This window comes from Sus scrofa, chromosome X (genome assembly GCF_054392235.1).
Source record: "Sus scrofa isolate SSC_HxYL_T2T_F1_AM1 chromosome X, Sscrofa_HxYL_maternal_Yorkshire_Landrace_v2.0, whole genome shotgun sequence".
Lineage (NCBI taxonomy): Eukaryota > Metazoa > Chordata > Mammalia > Artiodactyla > Suidae > Sus > Sus scrofa.
Window position 1 is genome coordinate 132,865,237 of NC_139401.1, and position 19,440 is coordinate 132,884,676.

General features: G+C 49.1%; 1 long non-coding RNA gene across 6 annotated transcripts in view; it reads right to left on the reverse strand.

Annotated features, from left to right (window-relative positions):
• The window catches only part of LOC110257769 (uncharacterized), a 103,439-nt gene that overhangs the window by 73,195 nt on the left and 10,804 nt on the right, over positions 1-19,440 (reverse strand). The gene's annotated exons all lie outside the window — the stretch shown is intronic.

Below are 19,440 nucleotides of genomic sequence, written 5' to 3' on the forward strand. Positions count from 1 at the left end.
CTTAGCTCGGTAGATCCAAATTCCATTTGAACCTTTGGCCACATGGGCCGTAGGGCTGAGGCCTCTCTTCTGGAGGAATATTCCTTGATGTATAGGAGGGTTTAGGCTCAGACTGAAGAGCCACTCAAATGCATCACATTCCAAGGCTTGCTCTCGGGATCGCTCCATCTCTCACGAGGGTGTCATTACAGAGAGCACGTCAAGCTCAGATGCGGGAGAAATATGACTGATCTTGTTTCTTGATTTCTGCCTGTAGTTCAGAAATTTCTTCCCTTTGACGCAATTCCTTGTTTTAAGCCTGATATCACTTCTTTGAATCATACACTGACTCCCATTACATCTCACTCGTTCCTCCTCTGCTGTTTGGCTGGTAATGGGGCGCGTGATGTGGCATTCCTGAAGGGAGAGCATCAAGGGCATGGCCGATGCAGGGCCACTGAGCAGAGGACCCAGGGTGCGGCCCCCTGGTCGCCTGCTCCAGCACCACCTCCTTGGGGAGGACTGCTGAGTCTGGACAGGGTAGATGGACTCTGATGGGGGCTGCACTGAAAGAGTGCTATGGGACCTGGAGGGGCTCTGTTCACCTCGAGTGTCTCTTTCATCATTTAAAACAGTATAAAATTCCTCTTAAGATTACTTTAATCCATGAAGTTTTTAAAGGGCCGCACCAGTGGCATATGAAAGTTCCCAGGCTAGGGGTTGAATCAGAGCTGCAGCCGCCAGCCTACACCAGAGCCACAGCAACACGGGATCCGAGCTGCATCTGTGACCTACACTGCAGTTCACAGCACTGCCGGATCCTTAACCCACTGAGCAAGGCCAGGGATTGGACCCGCATCCTCATGGATACTAGTTGAGTTTGTTACTACCGAGCCACAATGAGAACTCCCTTGAATTCTTTAGAAGAGTTTAAGTTCCAAATATCTGAATTCTAATTAATTTCTTCATATTCACTTATAACTGTGTTGTGATCACAGAATGTGGTCGATATAGTGTGGATTCTTTGAAATTTTGAGGAGGCTATCTTTTTTTTGGCTGCACTCAGGCATGCGGACGTTCCCCGGGCCAGGGATCAAAACCGGGGCCACAGCAGTGACCTGAGCCACTGCAGGGACAATGCCTGATCCTTAAACCACTGAGGCACAAAGGGAATTCCTGGCGAGGCTGTCTTTATGGCCAATTTTCGTAAATGTTTTGTGTGTTTTTGAGAGCATGCTGTTGACTTCAGAGCTCTACGTGTGGCCATTAGATCAAGGGTATTAATTGCGTTCTTCAAGTCTTATGGTTGCTACTTTTTTGGTCTTGGCTGTTGACAATTGATAGTCCTGATATATCCATTGATCACCTGCAGCTTGTTCTTCTGTTTATCAGTTTTGGTGGCTGGTGTTGTGTTTAATTCTGCTGCCACCTGCCTCCATCTTAGGTGGCAAAGCCCTATGCCCCTTAATTTTTTTCACCATCGAAAGCTGGTTTTTAGCAGAAAAAAAATTTCTCTCTCTCTCTCTCTCTTTTTTTTTTTTTTAGGGCCACACCTGCTGCATATAGAGGTCTCTAGGCTAGGGGTGGAGTTGGAGCTGTAGCCACCAGCCTACGCCACAGCCACAGCAATGCCAGATCCAAGCCGCCTCTGTGACCTACACCACAACGCATGAAAATGCCAGATCCTTAACACACTGATGGAGGCCAGGGATCGAACCGGCATACTCATGGGTACTAGTTAGGTTCCTTACTGCTGAGCCATGATGGGAACTCAATGACCCAGTGATTTTTCAGTGGAGGAAAGGGCTTAAGGAGAGGAGTGTTTCTTTGTAAGCACTTTTTACATATCCTGTCTCTCCACACCAGAGAGAGATCATGAGACCAGCTGCAATTGTCTTCATTGTCCTACGTCCAGGAGCTGGAGGGTTGCGTGCTGTCGTCTAGACTCCTCTTTTGCTTTAGGACAGGTTATACTGTGTCTGGTATATGCATTCACCAGAGAAAATTTTTTTCCTCTCTCTTTGGGCCTTTTTGTTCATTTCAATGGGAGATTTCTGTCAAGGCACACTTAAATCCTGGCAACTTTCCCAGACATCAGCCCCTTTTGTAAATACAGAAGAAAGACTAAAAAGAAAAGATTGATCATTGAATTCAAGAAGTTAGAAATCATCACAGTATCAACAATAATGAAAAACCCAAGGAAAATAAAGGGAAGCGATTGATAAAGACAAAAGAAATGACTGAAGTTGAAGACAATTGAACAAATACATCGAAGAGCTTGTTCTTTGAAGAGATAAAATAAAATTGGCTAAACTCTGGCAAATAATATCAGTTAAACAAAAGGATCATACAAGTTCATATGGCTCAGAAGGATAGTTCTGGCCAAGATATAGAGATTTCTTTCAAATTAAAAGTATTATTATGTTAAGTCTATGCTTAAATTTTGAAAATCTGAGATGTCATGGAGCGTTTTATAGGCAAATATAAATGACCAAAATTGACCAAAGCATAGATAGAGGGTTGAATGGATGAATAACACGGCAAGAAATTGAAAATATTAAAGCATGTTGTTTCCTAATAATGGGCCCTGAACCACCTCCATCAGAGTCCTATGGACTTTTCTCTTTTTATTTTTATTTTTCTTTATAGAGGCACACCTGCGACATATGGAAGTTCCCAGGCAAGGGGTCCAATCTAGAGCTACACCTGCTGGCCTACACCACAGCCACAGCAAGGTGGGATCAGAGCCACGTCTGCGACCTACAGCACAGCTCACGGCAATGACAGATCCTTAATCCACTGAATGGCGCCAGGGATCAAACCCGCATCTTCATGGATACGAGTTGGGTTCGTGACCACTGAGCCACAACAGGAACTCCTGGACTACTTTTAAAAGGAAGATTCCTGGGCTCTAACCCAGACCAATTAGATCAGAGTCTGTAGCATAGTGTGGGCTTCAAAAGTTGAAAATGAGAGCCCCAAAAGAAAAAAGAAAGTGCAGACCAAGAAGAAAAACATTCCTAAATAAAATGCTAGCAAACGAGTTCAGCACAATAATAAATGACGAGACACACTTGACAGGTGTTATTACAGACGCGTGTATCCAAATGCCCACCTGACTTCTCCTCCTGCGGGTCTAACAGGCATCTCAAACTCAACATGTCTCAAAGCAAACACCTGATCTTCCCTCCACAGCCTGCCTCTCCTGCACTTCTCCTTTCTGCCACCTGTGAGTCCTCTGTTTCTCTCGTGCTCCCACAGCCCATCTGGTGGGCTTTCATCTTCAAAATATATTCAAATACGTCCAACATGCACCTCCACCGTTACCTATACAGTCCGAGCCAACGTCTTCTGTTGGCTCATACTTGGACAAGTGCTTCCATTCTTGCTCTTCTCCAACCCATTCCCCACACAGCAGTCAGAGGGATCCTTTTCACGCATAAATCAGACCCCCTCCCTTACACTCGCCAAAGCCTTCTTAGCCACCCAGGTCATCTCGGCATTCTTCAAACAACGCCAAGGGAGTTCTTGTCTTTTGCATGCACATTCCATATTTGCCTCGTTATTGACTCTACCATGAGAAAGAGAGGGGAGACTTGGTTTGCTGTTGTGTTGTATTCCTCGAGCCCAGAACACTGCCTGGCACATAGTAGCTGCTGAATAAATATTTTCTCTCTGAATGAATACACAAACACAAGGGCACGTCAACGTCGGAAAAAGCACCGTTAAAATGAATCGCATCAGCCAATAGTTCAAAGGTGACTGAGCACGTGGTAACTGCAGTAGATGTCAAAGAGATAGCTGATGAAATTGAACAAATATTTCTAGTAAAGATTTGCTAAGCTTCCCGACTTAAAAAAACAATTCCATAGGAATAGCTCAAATCGCAGCTAATTGTGAAACCCTAGAGACTACTGACAGCGATGTAACACCAATTTATTTTTTCTTCTGTACTTGTATTGGGACTTACTAAACCCTAGGTACTGTAATAAATACCTTACACATACCATGTGATTAACCCCATGCCAATCCTATGAGGTCTGTGGTATCTTCTGTTTACGGTCAGCGAAATGGTGGCTCAGCAAAGGTAACCTCTGTCCCAAAGTTACCCAGCAAGTCTGGGAGGCAGCCAGGACACAAAGCCAGGGCCGGGGGCCCTTCAGGAAGGATAGGGCAGCCATGTGCCCCAGAATAACAGTGACCCCACTAAGATCATCAATTCCAAGTGGCCCACAGATATGAAAAATAGTTCCTCCTCCCTAATAACCAGAGATGTGCAAATGAAAGCAGTAACACCTATCAAGTGAGCACGTATTTTTAAGAAAGTAGAACAGCCAGCGATGGTGTGGGTCCAAGATGTCAGCCTGTAGCTTAAGCCATGTGACCGTTCCTTTGCTTTGACCCAGCAGTTCTGCTTCTAGAAATTTATCCTTAGGGGATAATTCAGGATATGGGCAAAGATTGAGTTGCAAGGATCCTCAGTGCAGAGCAGTCTTACAAAACAGCTTGTACTGCATGAATTCCATTTATGAGGTATGTGTATGTATTTCTACACTTACCTACCTATCTCTATCTGTCATCTACCTACTACCTCTCTATTCACCCACCTATAGAGGGAAGGAGAGAGAGAGAGAGAGAAGAAATATATCGAAATGGGAGTTCCTGCCGTGGCTCAGTGGAAATGAATCCGACTAGGAACCATGAGGTTGCGGGTTCGATCCCTGGCCACCCTCAGTGGGTTAAGGATCCGGCGTTGCCATGAGCTGTGGTGTAGGTCGCAGACGCGGCTCGGATCTGGTGTTGCAGCAGCTGTGGTGTAGGCCGGCTGCTACAGCTCTGATTCGACCCCTAGCCTGGGAACCTCTACATGCCGCGGGAGCGGCCCAAGAAATACAAAAAAAGACAAAAAAAAAAAAAAAAAAAAAAAGAAGAAGAAATACATCAAATTAGTAATGGGGATCGTCTTAGGCAATCAGACGACGTGTTTTGTTCCTCTTGTTCTGAATACTTTGCTCTATTTTCTGAAGGTTTACAATGATCATATATTACCCTTATAATCAGAGAACACGATAAAATTATTTTCCTTCTGGGAATAAAGTGGGTGCTTTCTTTAGCAAAGAAAACCATAAAGAAAACAAAAAGAGGGAGTTCCCATTGCGGCTCAGTGGTAACAATCTCGACTAGTAGCCATGAGGTCCTGGTTTCAATCCCCGGCCCCGCTGGTGGGTTAAGGATCCAGCGTTGCCATGAGCTGTGGTGTAGGTTGCAGATGCGGCTCGGATCCTGTGTTGCTGTGGCTGTAGTGTAGGCCGGCGGCTACAGCTCTGATTCAACCCCTTGCCTGGGAACCTCCATATGCCATGGGTTCGGCCTTAAAAAGCCAAAAAAAAAAAAAAAAAAAAAAAGACAAACTACAGATTGTGAGAAAATATTTGTAAATGATGTGATGATGTGACCCATAAGGGCTTAATTTCCAAAATACATAAACTGCTCATACAACTCAGCAACAAACAACAACTCAGTCGAACAATGGGCAGCAGACCTGGATAGACATTTCTCCAAAGAAGACATACAAATGGCCCACAGGCACATAAAAAATGCTCACCATCACTGATTATCAAAGAAATGCAAAGCAAAACTACAATGCGGTACCACCTCACACCGGCCAGAATGGCCCTCATTAACAAATCTATAAGTAACAAATGCTGGAGCGGGTGTGGCGAGAAGGGACCCTCCCGTACTGTAGGTGGGAATGCAAGTTGGTGCAGCCATTACGGAAAACAGTTTGGAAGTTCCTCTAAAAACTAAAAATACAACCACCATGTGATCCAGTAAACCCACTTCTGGGCCTATAGCCAGAGAAAACTCTACTTCGGAAAGATACCTGCACCCTATGTTGATAGCAGCACTATTCACAATAGCCAAAGATAAGAAGATGTGGTACATATATGTTATTCGGCCACAAAAAAGAATGAAATAATGCCATTTGCATACTAAGTGAAGTCAGGCAGAAAGAGAAAGACAAATAGCATATGCTAGCACTTATACGTGGAATCTAAAACATGACACAAATGAACTCATCTCCCGAACAGACTCACAGACTTAGAGAACAGACTTATGGTTTCCGAGGGGGATGAGGTGGGGTGGGGAAGGGTCAGTTGGGAGTGTGGGGTTAGCAGGTGAAAGTTATGTAGACGATGGATAAACAACGCAGGGAAGGAGATTCAATATCCTGTGATAAACCCTGATGGAAAAGAATATGGAAAAGAACATACACGTTATCACTGAGTCATTTGCTGTTGAGCAAAAATGAATACGACTTTTTTTTTGGTTTTGTTTTTTTGTATTTTTGCTATTTCTTTGGGCCACTCCTGCGGCATATGGAGGTTCCCAGGCTAGGGGTCGAATCGGAGCTGGGGCCGCCGGTCTAGGCCAGAGCCACAGCAACGCGGGATCCGAGCCGTGTCTGCAACCTACACCACAGCTCACAGCAACGCCAGGTCCTTAACCCACGGAGCAAGGGCAGGGACCGAACCCGCAACCTCATGGTTCCTAGTCGGATTTGTTAACCACTGAGCCACGACGGGAACTCCGAATATGACATCGTAAATCAACTATACTTCAATAAAATTGAAAAAAAGAAAGGTGGATGCGTTCTTTTCTTGTATCTGGCATTTGAGGTTGGATGACCTGGGTTTGCTCATTCAACAACTAGGTAGTCTGCCAGGGATGGGCATATAGCAGCAGATGACAGAGTCCAAGCCCCTGCCTGCTCGGAGCTGACCTTCTAGTGTGGGGTGACATTAAACAAGGGATATGTGCTATCCAGAATGATCAAGGTGGAGCCAGGGACACAGTGTGCTGTTTTCGATTCGATGGTCAAGGAAAGTCTGTCTGCGGAGGTGCTGTTTGTAGAGGAGGTGGGGGAAGAGTGTAAAAAGCGGAGCGGACAGCACATGCAAAGGCCCTGAGACAGGAGGTGCTTAAAATGGTGGACGTGCAGCAAAGAGGCTGGTATCCTGAGAGGAGGGGGGGGTGGATGAGAGGAGGTGACCTCAGAGAGGTTATGGACACCAGCTCAGGTGAGGCCTTGTGGGCTGAGGGGGTGATGTGGCTTCTGGCAGCTTCTGCAGGAAGAGAGCCGTCCACATGCCCTGCCCCGGCGCTGCTTGTTCCTGATGCCCGCTCTTTCCCTGCTCCCTCTTTGGGGCAGCAGATAGAATCTTCCGCCAGCGCCTTACATGACAAGAGGGCGGTTTACAGGGATGTGTATGCACTTTTGCTCTTTTCTGAACTGCACATGCGTTACTTTCACTACCAAAAAAAAAAGAAGTTACTTAAAAATGTGACAGTGGCAAAAAGTGTAGCAATATGGAAATATCGATCATGCAATTTGGCAGGGAGGGGGGTGGGAGAAAAAGCAGAGTGTAAGATCGTTTGTATCCGACGGTGATAACAATACAAACATGTGGCTGCTCTTGGGGAGGCCGAGAAGGGAGACAACGCTGTGAGAATAGGGGCTACGGACGTTTTTCTTTCATTGCAAAATCCTTGTAACATTGTGGTATTATTTTCTAGAGACCAGAGAGTGACCCAGGTTCGTGACTCTCTGGGCTGCATGCAGGAAGTGTCTCAAGTGTCACTTGGGCCTAGCATCCCCTGTTCTTGCTGTCTCTGTCATTGATGGGTGGGTTTTTTTTTTTTTTTTTTTTACTTTTTTAATTCAAGTATAGTTGATTTACAAAGTTGTGTTAGGTTCAGGTGTATAGCAAAGTGATTCAGTCACACACACACACACACACACACACACAGATATTCTTTTTCGGATTCTTTCCCCCCACAGGGAAAGGGCTCGCCTCTCTGGCTTCTGTGTTCAGCGTACTTTCTTGTAAGGAAAGGGCCATCGCTCTAGCAAAAGCCACAGGCGGTTCAGGGGCATTCTTCAACCCATGGCAGCAGACGTCGGGGGACCACGCAGACATCCTTTGGTGTGAACTAATCTAGCTGCAGTGAGGACCCTCAGTCCTCCGGATCAAGCTGGCTCTTGACCCCTGCTGGCCATGCCTACACCCAGTGTCTTGGTCTGGGCTATGGTGTCACCTGTGCTAGCTCTGGACACCACTCAGAAACCCTTGGCCAAGGTCGCAGGGTTGAGGATTCCAGATCTGACACATTTGAGTTCCCATGACACAAATCATTAAGGTAAGGGGAGGGGAGGGGGTGTCTGCTATTATTGCCGTTTTAGGTCAGAGGACGGAGGCTCACGAAGACTGTGAGTAGCAGAGTCAGGACACGTGGCCGGGTTTTCTGATCCTCCTACTCTGCCACTCAGCCTGGTTCACTTTCTAGACTTGAAGACGACCGTAACTCCTAGTTCGATTTCAATTAAAGGTTACTTCATTAAAATCATGTAAACATTTTCCCCTTTCAAACCAGAGTGGTTTGAAAGCATCTCGGTGAGTATTAAGTGAACATGTGTGGGATTTAGCGTAGAGATGATTAATATCAGTTTATAACTCAGCTAAATACCACTATCCCCCATGGTCATTTGGACTCATTATACACTTGTAAATTGATTTTATTCTTATGTAAATAAAATATTGTTTATTTTATATCTGTAGAGGGCCATTGCTTAAAGGCACAGACATAAGGATTACCTGATAGTCAAATACAAGTTTCTATTCCATAAAAAAAAAAAAATCAAGGTTAAAAAGAGGAAATAGAGTGGCAATTATAGCCCATTCAACCTTTTCTTTTTTTGGAATAAAGCCTAGCAAATTATTTTGGAGAAAAGTCCTTAAAACTAGCAGCCTTAATGTCATTTCTTAGCTAATCATTTAGACACAAGATCTGCAAACTGAAAGTAATAATGACTTTTTGGAGTTCCCTGGTGGCTCAGTGGGTTAAGGACCTGACATTGTCACTGCTGTGGTATAGGTTTGATCCCTGGACCAGGAACTTCTGCATGCCATGGGGGCAGCCCAAAAATAATGATTTTATTTACTTATGATTTATTTATTTTGGCCATGCCCATGGTATGCCAAAGTTCTAGGGCCAGAGATTGAACCTGAGCCACAGCAATGACAATGCCAGATCCTTAACCCACTGAGCCACTGGGGAACTCCAAAATACTGATTTTTCAAGTGAAAATAAAAGACTCTCAAACATTGTGTCACAAGAGTAGGTTGTGAATCTCTTTGCTCCTGTGACACGTGATTGGATGTATTCTCCGCCTTAATAACATACGTTTGATCTTCAAGCTAATCATCATTTAAGAGAGATTCGGTGACAAAACATGTTTGTGTTTCATAACTAATACACATAAAAATGAAGAGTCCACGTCACTTCTTAAAATGGAAAAAGTCTAAATTTGTCTATTTATTATGCATGTTATATTGTCAGCATTAGTACGAAAGGAGATTCCAAGTCAGAAACGATGGAGACGTGCCAGCCCGGACGTTTCTCCAGTTCTTTCCCATTCTCCCCTCCCATCCCCAGTTCGCGTCCCACGGAACAGGGCAGAGGAAAGAGTGCCAGGGAAATAACATTGCCCACAGCACCCATGCTGGGAGCACACATGGGTGAACGCAGGTGTGTGAACCTGAGAGTGTCCGTGCATCTGTGTCTGTGATTTTCTGTATGTGGGTGTGAGTATATATAGGGTCAGGGTTAGTATGTAAGTGACCAGGTGCGTGCATGGGTAAATTCATGTCTGTGTGATTGTGTAACCAAAAGTGTGTATATGTGCGTGTGTGTGGTAAAACATCCCAAGCCCTGAGGACGAGAATCTGGATTTACATGACTGTGGACTAGAAAATTCTAAAACACACAAACCTCTTACACAAAAGTGATTTCCCAGGATCCTGAGTGGAGCTGGTCAGTCATGTTTGGAATGAGGCTGTGTCTGGGTTGGAAGAAGTAGATGCTGTGTGTGTGTTGAAGGGGGACTGGTGAGCAACGCTCCCGAAGTGGCCCAACCCATCGGGTTCAGCCCACTGGGTGCTCTCAGGGGGGAGGGCCTCTGTGGGTGGCAGCAGCAGGAACCCACCGCACCAGAGTGTAGGGGACGTCTCCCCAGCGCCTTGTCTGGCCCTCCCCCCACCCCCGCTTCCCCCACTTCCCCCAGGACACACACCCAAGTGGTGTGTCTTGAACAAGCTCCGAAGACAGTAAATCACTGTAATGAGGAAAACAAGGGGCACATTTGCTGCCGATGAAGCGCGGCACACGGATGCTCAATTGCTCGAGAAAGTGTCCCTTGGACACTCCTCAGGCTGAGCTTGTCCTGCCGGCGCGGTTTCCCTCATGTAACTGGATGAGGTGTCAGATGGTGCAAGTCCCTCTGGTGGGATCAGTATCCTGCTCTCTGTTCAGGCCCCTCCGACTAAGGAATGTGGGCTTGTGTTTCTAAAGGGCCTTTCAACTTTTTTTTTTTTTTTTTAAACCTCAGCACCCACTTTCACAAAAAACAATTTTAGCCAAAGGGTGGTGACCCCCCGGGATCAGCTGGTGAAATGGCAGCTTCTAATCCCCGAAATGTGTTTGGATGCTCCCGGCAACACTGACCACCCCCCAGCGCCGCAACTCCCCACGAATCCACGTCTGTTTGTGACAATGATGGGAGGCAGCCTGTGATTAAAAGGAGTTGTGGGGCTGGCTGTGAGCTCCTCGCGAGTCTGCTCCTCCCTCAACCAGCTAAACACTCCTCCGCCACATCCAGAGTCACAAGGTAAGGGCCTTATAAGCACACAGCCTCTTAGGGCTTCTAAGGAGGGCACCCATAGGACATATGCATTCATTCATTCACTCAGCACTGGTTTAGACGCACCTGGGATACATCAGTGAAGCAAAGATCCCTGGCCTTCCGAGGTTTACAGGAATGCAGGTAGACAGACATTCAGGAGGCATCATGAAGGAGGAAACAAGAGCGTAGTTAGCAGAGGAACAGATGAAGAAGATGAGGTACATACATACAATGGAATAGTACTCAGCCATGAAAAAGAATGAACTAATGCCATTTGCAGCAACATGGATGGACCTAGAGATTATCACACTAGGTGAAGCTAGTCAGAGAGTGAAAGACAAACATCATATGATATCACTTATTTGTGGAATCTAAAAAAAAAAAAGGATACAAATGAACTTATTTGCAGAACAGAAACAGACTCAGACTTTGAAAAACTTATGGTAACCAAAGGGGACAGGTGGTTGGGAGACGGATGGACTGGGGGTTGGGACTGACATATGCACCCTGAGGTCTATGGAATGGTTGGTCAACAGGGACCTGCTGTCTAGCACAGGGAACCCTACCCAATATTCAGTGATCCCCTACGTGGGAAAAGAAACTGGAAGAGAATGGATGGATGGATGTATCACTGAACCGCTGTGTCGTGCAGCAGAAATGACCACTGTCTCGTACATCAACTCGACTTCAGGATGGGAGGGGTCATGAGTATCAAACAGGGTGGTCAGGGAAGGCCCCGATGATAAAGTGACATTTGAGCAGCCTGGAAGGATGAAGCTGGTATCAGGGAAAGTGCATTCCAGCAGAGGGGACAGCCTGAGCACAGCCCCAGGGCAGGAATGTGCCTGGCCTGTTGGCGGACCAGCAAAGAGGCCTGTGTGGCTGATTCAGAGAGCGAGGGGCCGAGGGAGGGGCCGGGTAGAAGGAGAAGAGGGGAGGGTGGGGATGGGGAGGGTGGGGGTCCAGAAGACGATGGGGCCGGCAGGCCGCGGTGAGGACGCTGGCTCTCACTGTGTGAGATGGGAGCTGGTGCGGGGTTCTCAGCAGAGGAGGGAGGGGGCCTGGCTTGTGTTTTAATACCATCTCTCCGGCTGTGGTGCTGCAAAGGGGCTGTTAAGGCAGCACGTGTTGGAAGCTCCTATAGTTATTCAGGTGAGAGGTGATGGCGGAATTGAGAAACCCGCCTCCAGGGCAGGCCTTGCGCAGGGGAGGCTTGAAAGGCTGGACGTGGACAAGGTTTTGGCAGGTTGGGGTTCAGTGTTGCTTCCAACTCATCTGGAGCTGGCCGTGTATGTGGCACTCTACAGGACAGAGACAGAGAGACATTCAGGCTTTTCTTAGAAAGGCAGACCCTAAGGGGAGGCTACTGCTGGGGGCTTAAGAGCATAAACATGAACCCCTTCAGGGTCTGGGGGCCGGGGCCAAGGGCCTGGGTGCCCAGTTGGGGTATCAGATTCCAGGCCTGGCAGGCCGGTGGGAAGGTAGGCCGACTCCTCTTTAATGACGAGCTGCCTCAGTTTCCCCCGGAGCATCCGCTGGCTTGTGCTGGCAGTCTCAGGAAGGTTTTAGGACACAGGGAGAATGGAAAAGGCCTCAAACCTCGCCCAGGACTTGGCTCGGCTGGGCTTGCATGGTGTGTCCCGAGCCGAAATCTGGAAAGACCCATGCCCCCTGGCCCCTCCCAACCTGTCGGCTGTGCCCTGGAGTTGTTCTGGGAAGTGGGTCAGTAGGCAGCCCGGGCTGAAGCCTTTCTGGAGGGGGAGGAAGCAGCATACTTAGGGGGTCTCTGGCGGGAGTGGCAGCAAGACGCCAGGTAAAGGGCTGAATAGGGAGCTCTGCAATGGGGACCTTGAGTCCACTGTACAGACCGGGGCATCCAGAATTTCGCAGAGGGTCCTGGACCGCTCGGTACGCAGGTCGCTGGGTTTCCGGTCCTGAGTGCCCCACCCTGGAGCTTGAGGAAGGACCCCGACCCCTCTGGATGCCTCCCTTGAAGTAGAGGGTGGGCCTGGGTGACCCCCAAGGCCTTCCGCCTCGAACCCGAGGCACTGCGGCTTAGCCAGACGCCGGCTTCTCGCGTTGCGCTGAGCCAGCTCCGCAGAGGTCGAGACGCGCCGATGCGGGAGCGCACGCTCGCTCGGAGTCAGGGCTTTAATAATTCACGCGGTGTCCGCCGCGCTTGGAAGGCAAACGCCGCGGCCAAGGGCGGGTGGGCGGGGCGGGAGCGCCGGGACCTCCGCGGGGCTGCGCGGACGCGCCCGCCACCTTGCGGCCGTCCTGCGCATTGCAGGCTGCGCTCTCCACTCTTGGCGTCTTTGGCGGCGCCCCGGGGACGGAGGTGCACCTCTCGCTGTCTCAACTGCTTGCTCGTCTCCTCAGTCCCTTCCTGACCATCTCTTGGAAATCCGTCCCTACACAGAGTCACAGAATGCCTTTCCTCTTCCGAGTGTCAGCTTTGGGGATGGTTCAAAGGAGGCAACAGCATCCACCCGGCAAGGGCTCTAGTGGCTCCTGCCCTTAAACCTGGGCAAGCAGAGGCCCTGCTCCTGGGTCCTGTGTCTCAGGGGTCCAAGGCTTTGCAGTGCCTTCCTCCAAGGAAGCCCCATAACCAGTTCCAGGGAGCCCCGCACCCGGACAGAGACCTGCTTGGGTCTGGGGTCCCCAATTCGCTCCTCTCCAGGTTCTTGGCTCCTCTGCTCTGCCCCCACCCATGGGATCAATCAGATGTCCTGAGATGCTCCAGCATTCCTGCCTATGGGAACCATCCCAGGGCCCCAGGGCCACACCTTTGTTCGAGGGGTTCCATCTGGAGGGAAGACCCCTCCCATCTGGAGCGAAGAGCCAGAATGATTGGCCGCCAGACTGTGCCAACTTGCTGATTTCAGTGACTTGAATTGTTTGTATGGACAGGAGCGCAGTCCACTCTCGGGGTGCCCCGTGGCACACAAACATGTGAACAACTGTGGCCTGTACTGTTTATTACAAGGAAATATATATATTTTTTTCTTTTTAGGGCCATAACTGCGGCATATAGAAGTTCCCAGCCTAGGAGTCAAATCGGAGCTGTAGCTGCCAGCCTACAACACAGCCATAGCAACGTAGGATCTGAAGCCGTGTCTGCAACCAGCTCACAGCAATGCCAGATCCTTAACCCACTGAGCAAGGCCAGGGATTGAACCTGAGTCCTCACAGATACTAGTCGGATTCGTTACTGCTGAGCCACGACAGGAACACCCACCAAGGAAACATTTAAGCATCGACTCCCTCCTTCTACAAACCTGGAGTGCCTCTGCTGTGCCAGGGATGTGGTGGGGGCTGGGGGCTGGGTACCAGGACTGGTATCTAGACTCAAAGAGAGTCTCATCTTCTGGGACTTCTTGGCTGCTCTGGCCTGTTGCTCTTCTTCTGAGAGGGTCTCTTCCACAGGCTTCTGGAATGCCACCTCTCCTGGCTTTCCTCTGACCTCAGTCCACTCCAAGTCTCCTGTACAAAATTCTTCATCCCTCAGGGCTCTGTTTTGGGTTCCTGAGCCTTTCTTGGCTCACACTTCCTTTCCACCAAGCCCACCCACACTGGGACTTGAATTACCCAAAACCAGGCGAGCCCTGGACAGTGGGAGTCAAAAAATAAAGGGGGGGTTTCAAGGAGGATGGTATGTACGTCAGGCAGATTAAAGATCAGAAGTTGACCAAGGGATTTGGTGACAAAGGAGGACCTTGGTGACCTTAACAGAAATTGTTTGGGGACATGATAGGGTTAGACGGAAACCAGTTGGGAGTGAGCCGAGGCGTGAATGGGGCCCCAGTGAATCCTGGGTTCTCATGCTTCAGGGCTTCCATGGACATGGTTCCCGTTGCTGGAAACCCTTTCTCTGTCCTCCTTGCCTAGGTCATTTCTATCTAGCGCAGCATCTCCAAGTGACCATCGCATCCAGAAGGAAGCCTTTTCGTGCCCCCGACTCAGACACCTTCTCCCAGGCTGTTCTTTCGTCTTTACCGTCAGAGTCTTTCCTACAAACTCTTCATTTCTTTGAGGGACTGCAGAATCAGAACCTGGCTCCCCCACTGGACTGGAAGCTCGTGAGGACAGGTTCTGATCTTTGTTCGCCACTGCGTCCCAGCGTCTAACCCCGTGCCTGATGCAGAGTGGGGCTCGATGAATCTTTGTTGCATGGATGATGGGGGTGGGGTGCTTTAGAGACCCCCCCATGAGAACAACCTAAGGGGCGGTGGCCGGATCACGTGATGACCGCGGAAGGAATTTCAGAGATTGAGGACATTTGGGTCGTGACTGTGGGAGGGGTAGCTGAGGAGGGGTAGAGGGAGGGTCACTGGTGATGAGAAGAAGAGCCCATCGCTCCTTGAAAGTCTTCGCGGTCACATGTGGTGACAGACAGACACACAGGTGCCTAGAGGACTCCGGTTTGTCCTGACTGCTTTCCTCTGTTTTACCCCCAACTCTTCTTCCCAGCGGTGGCCGGGGGCTTCGGGCCCACCACCAGGCACTTGGTTGTGGACCTACCAGAGGTGACAGAACACAGAGGTGGCAGCTTTCATAGATTTCCCCACAAACTCTTGGCTGACTTAAGCAGCTAAATGTACTTAGCTTCTCAGACCCCCGGAGCCCCCTGACTGGCTCGCTGTACCAGCGCTTCATGGGAAGAGCCCAGTAGCTCTGGCTCTGATCCGCCACCTCTCCCTTCCAGACCTTCACTTCCCAGCACCCCTGTCGCCTCGTGAGGGCTAATTTCCCATCGTGGCTGTGCTTCCCTGACTCATCCGGGACTGGTAGGTACAGTATGGCGGCTGGGTTGTCCTCCTGGACATTGAAGTCACCCAAGACGATGGTCTGGCTTTGGGGGAGGAGGAAGACCAGGATCCTGCAGGCTGAGTCTCCAGGGACAGGAGCAGGAGGCCATTCGATGGCAGCAACCAGGAGTGAAGTAGGTCAGCGGAGCCCAGAGGTTGGAGGGCGGAGCCCAGAGGTTGGAGGGCGGGGCCCAGAGGTTGGAGGGCGGGGCCCAGAGGTTGGAGGGCGGAGCCCAGAGGTTGGAGGGCGGAGCCCAGAGGTTGGAGGGTAGCTCAAGAGGAGGAGCTTTGAGAAGAATGCTCACCTCTCTCCTACCTGCTGAGAAGCAGGGCTCAGGAGGAGGAGGTGGGGAGACCCTCCAGCCAGAGAGCCGGGCTGAGGAGTTTGATTTTACAGCTGCAATGGCCGATGGTGCCATATGGTGATAGCCGTGGCCGCTAACCTGTTGCGTGACCTTGGGAAAGGTGTGCCCTCTCCGTCTCGGTTTCCCTGTCTGTTCCAGAAACTCATGGTGGTACCTGCCTCTTAGCGCTGGTGAGGAAATTAAATGAATACATGCCAAGGGCTCAGACCCGTCCTCCCTCGAGCGGGGCTTGATAAGTAAGACACACTCCAGTTTTTTTTTGTTTTTTTTTTTTAATTTCCTTTGGCCCGCATCAAAATTCGGAGGGATCCGTAGGTGGGGATTTTTACCCCCCGTTGAGGAATGTGAAGCTCAGGGAGGTGAAGGGACTTTACCGAGACGGGTGTCTGAGTGGTGGCGCGAACGGCTCAAATGAGAAGCAGCATCAAATCCCACCCTGGCAGCGCCCACGATTACAGCTGCCCTGCCTAATGGTGGCCCAGGCTGATCCCCGTCAGCCCCTTCAAGCTGTGGTCCAAGCTCGCAGCATCTGTTTCCGAGTCCCGCCCCTGGCTGGTCCTGAGAGCAGAGGCTGGGGGAAGATTTAATCCGCCCCGGGTCTGACCCGCTACCCCCACCGAGTTCCTGCTGAGCCTAATGTGCAGACCAACGAGTGATCTGATTAGCCCGGCGCCTCCTGCTCTGCTCAGCCCCCTGCGGCGCTAATAGAGGGGGAGGGAGATTGAATTAGCAACGAGGCTGAGGTGGTGGAGCTGCTGAAACGCGTTTACAAATGGATTTTTAATATAAAAAATAAGGGCAAGTGGCCCTGGCAATTAGGCTATAATGAAGGCCTTTGTAGCTGGAGCTGCTGATACGAGGGGCATAAATTGAAGAATGAGAAACTTCCAAACCAACAGACTCTGAGAGCAAATATCTGGAGACATCCATACAACCAGTAACGATGGACTTTCCATCGTCATTGGCTGTGGTGACCAACTAGGGGAGCAGACAAGTAGGACGTAGAAATGTCCCCAGTATCACGAGGGCACAGGGCAGAACGGGATCCTCTTAGCCAGGGGGGAAGGGCATCAGGCAAGGGGCTCAGGGAGGCTGGTGATGACAGGGTGGTAACGTGCCGTGGAAACCAACCTGCAGCCAATCTGACAAAGGCAGTACAACTGTTCAGGACTCTGAACTGTCACCTGGCTGCATTTTTAAATAACAGCTTCTGAGCTACAATTCGCACGCCGCAAAATTCACTTTTAAAGACCACAATCTGGCGAGTTCCCTGGTGGCCTAGCAGTTAAGGACCTGGCATTTTCACTGCTGTGGCACAGGTTCAGTCACTGGCCTGGGAACTTCAACATGCTGTGGGTGTGGCCAGAAAAGGGTACAACCCAGTACACTTTTTTCAGGCATATTCATAGTTGTGCAGTTATCACTGCAATCAATTTTAGAACATTTTATTACCTCCGAAAGAAACCGTTCCCTTTAACGTCCACCCCCATTCCTCCCCACCCCCAGCCATTGGCAACCACAAATCTGCTTTCTACCTCTATGCTTTGCTTATTCTGGATATTTCATATAAATGGAATCTACATTATCTGGCCTTTTGTGTCTGGTTTCTTCTACTTCATATGTTTTCAAGGTTCATCCATGTTGTAGCAGGTGTCACTGCTTTGTTCCTTTTAATGGCTGAGTAATATTCCATTGTATGAAGAGACCACATCTGGTTTCTGCATTGATGAATATCTGGATTGTTTTCATATGGGGAATATTAACTTTTTTGGCTTTTCTAGGGCCACACCCACGGCACATGGAGGTTCCCAAGCTAGGGGTCCAATCAGAGCTGCAGCCACCGGCTACGCCAGAGCCAGAGTAACACAGGATCCGAGCCATGTCTGCAACCTACGCCACAGCCCATGGCAACACCAGATCCTTAACCCACTGAGCGAGGCCAGGGATCGAACCTGTGTCCTCGGGGATGCTAGTTGGGTTGGTTAACTGCTGAGCCACGACGGGAACTCTGGTATGGGCAATGCCATTAATAGCAATCCTAGGCAAACTTGTGTACAGGTTCTTGTGTGGGCATGTGTTCATTCCTCATGGGTCTATAACTAGGAGTGGTATTGCTGGTTGTATGGTGTGTTTAACTTTTTAAGGAGCTACCAAATTCTTTTCCGCAGTGGCTGCACCATTTTACTTTCCTACCAGCAATGTCCAGGAGTTCTGATTTCTCTGTTCTTTATCAGCACGTGTTATTTTCCAGTTTTTAAAATCATAGCCTTCATGGTGGGGGTGAGGTGGGATCTCAGTGTGGTTTCACTTTGCAGCTTCCTCATGACTAATTCTGTTGAGCATGTTTTCATGTGCTTCTTGGCCATCTGGGTATCTTCTTTGGAGAAATGTCTCTTTAGATCTATGGCCCCCCACCTTTTTTTCCTCTTTTTATGGCCACACCTGTGGCATATGGAAGCTCCCAGGCTAGCGGTTGAATCAGAGCTGCATCTGCTACCTATGCTGCAGCTTGAGGCAACACAGGATCCTTAAGCCACCAAGTCAGGCCAGGGATCAAACCCACATCCTCACAGAGACAACACTGGGTCCTTACCCCCCTGAGCCACAACGGAAACTCCTGCCCAGTTTTTAACTGGGTGATTTGTCTTTTTATGGCTGAGCTGTAAGTGTTCTTTATATATTCTGGATACTAGACTCTAATCAAATATATGATTTGCAATTTTTTTCTCCCAGTCTGTGGGCTATCTTCTGTAATTTTGATGAAGTCCAACTAATTTCTTTTTTCTTTTGTTGCTTGCGCTTTTGACGTCATTTCACTGCTTCTCAAGGCAGTAGTTCTTGATCTTTGCCCTCTGAGCACCGCAGCCCTATGTGCAACCATTCTCTTGCAGATCCTTGGTTCCAAGCAGAGAAATGCAAAACTTACTTTTTCTGAGCACACAGATAATGCTTACAGGTATTCTGTTGTGCTATTACTAATCTATGGGAGGTTGTGAGGCCAGACAAAATTACAGTGATGAAGGGAGGCTGTAGCAAATTTGTTGCCATAGCTATGCAACACAAATACACTCAACTATTTTCATTAGTAATTGAAGTTTGTAATGATACTGCAGGAGCCGCGTGCCCTTTGCAGTGACTGAACAGTGAAAAGAGGGCATTTTCAAATGACTCGGCTATCAACAGCAGTGTATATATATATATGGTTATTCTGACAAAAGCACTAAAAGCAAAATTCACATTGGTGATGACAACAACTGGTCTGAACACTCTGGATCCCATCAAGACCAGTCCCAGACTGAGAACCACCCATCCCTCTGTATTCCTCTATGTTTTTGCTCCGTGTCTTTGAGACTCTTGCCCATGTCGTCTTGACATGCTCAAATCCTCAACCTTTAAAGCCCAGCTCACCTCCATGAAGCTCTCCCTGATTGCCCCCCACCTTTAATTCTCAGAAGTAGCCAACTGCAGGTGGACTGGTGACTTGAGGAAAAGCCAGGGTTCAGGATGCGGAGGTGGAGAGAGCCAGGCAGAAGAATTTAACTCT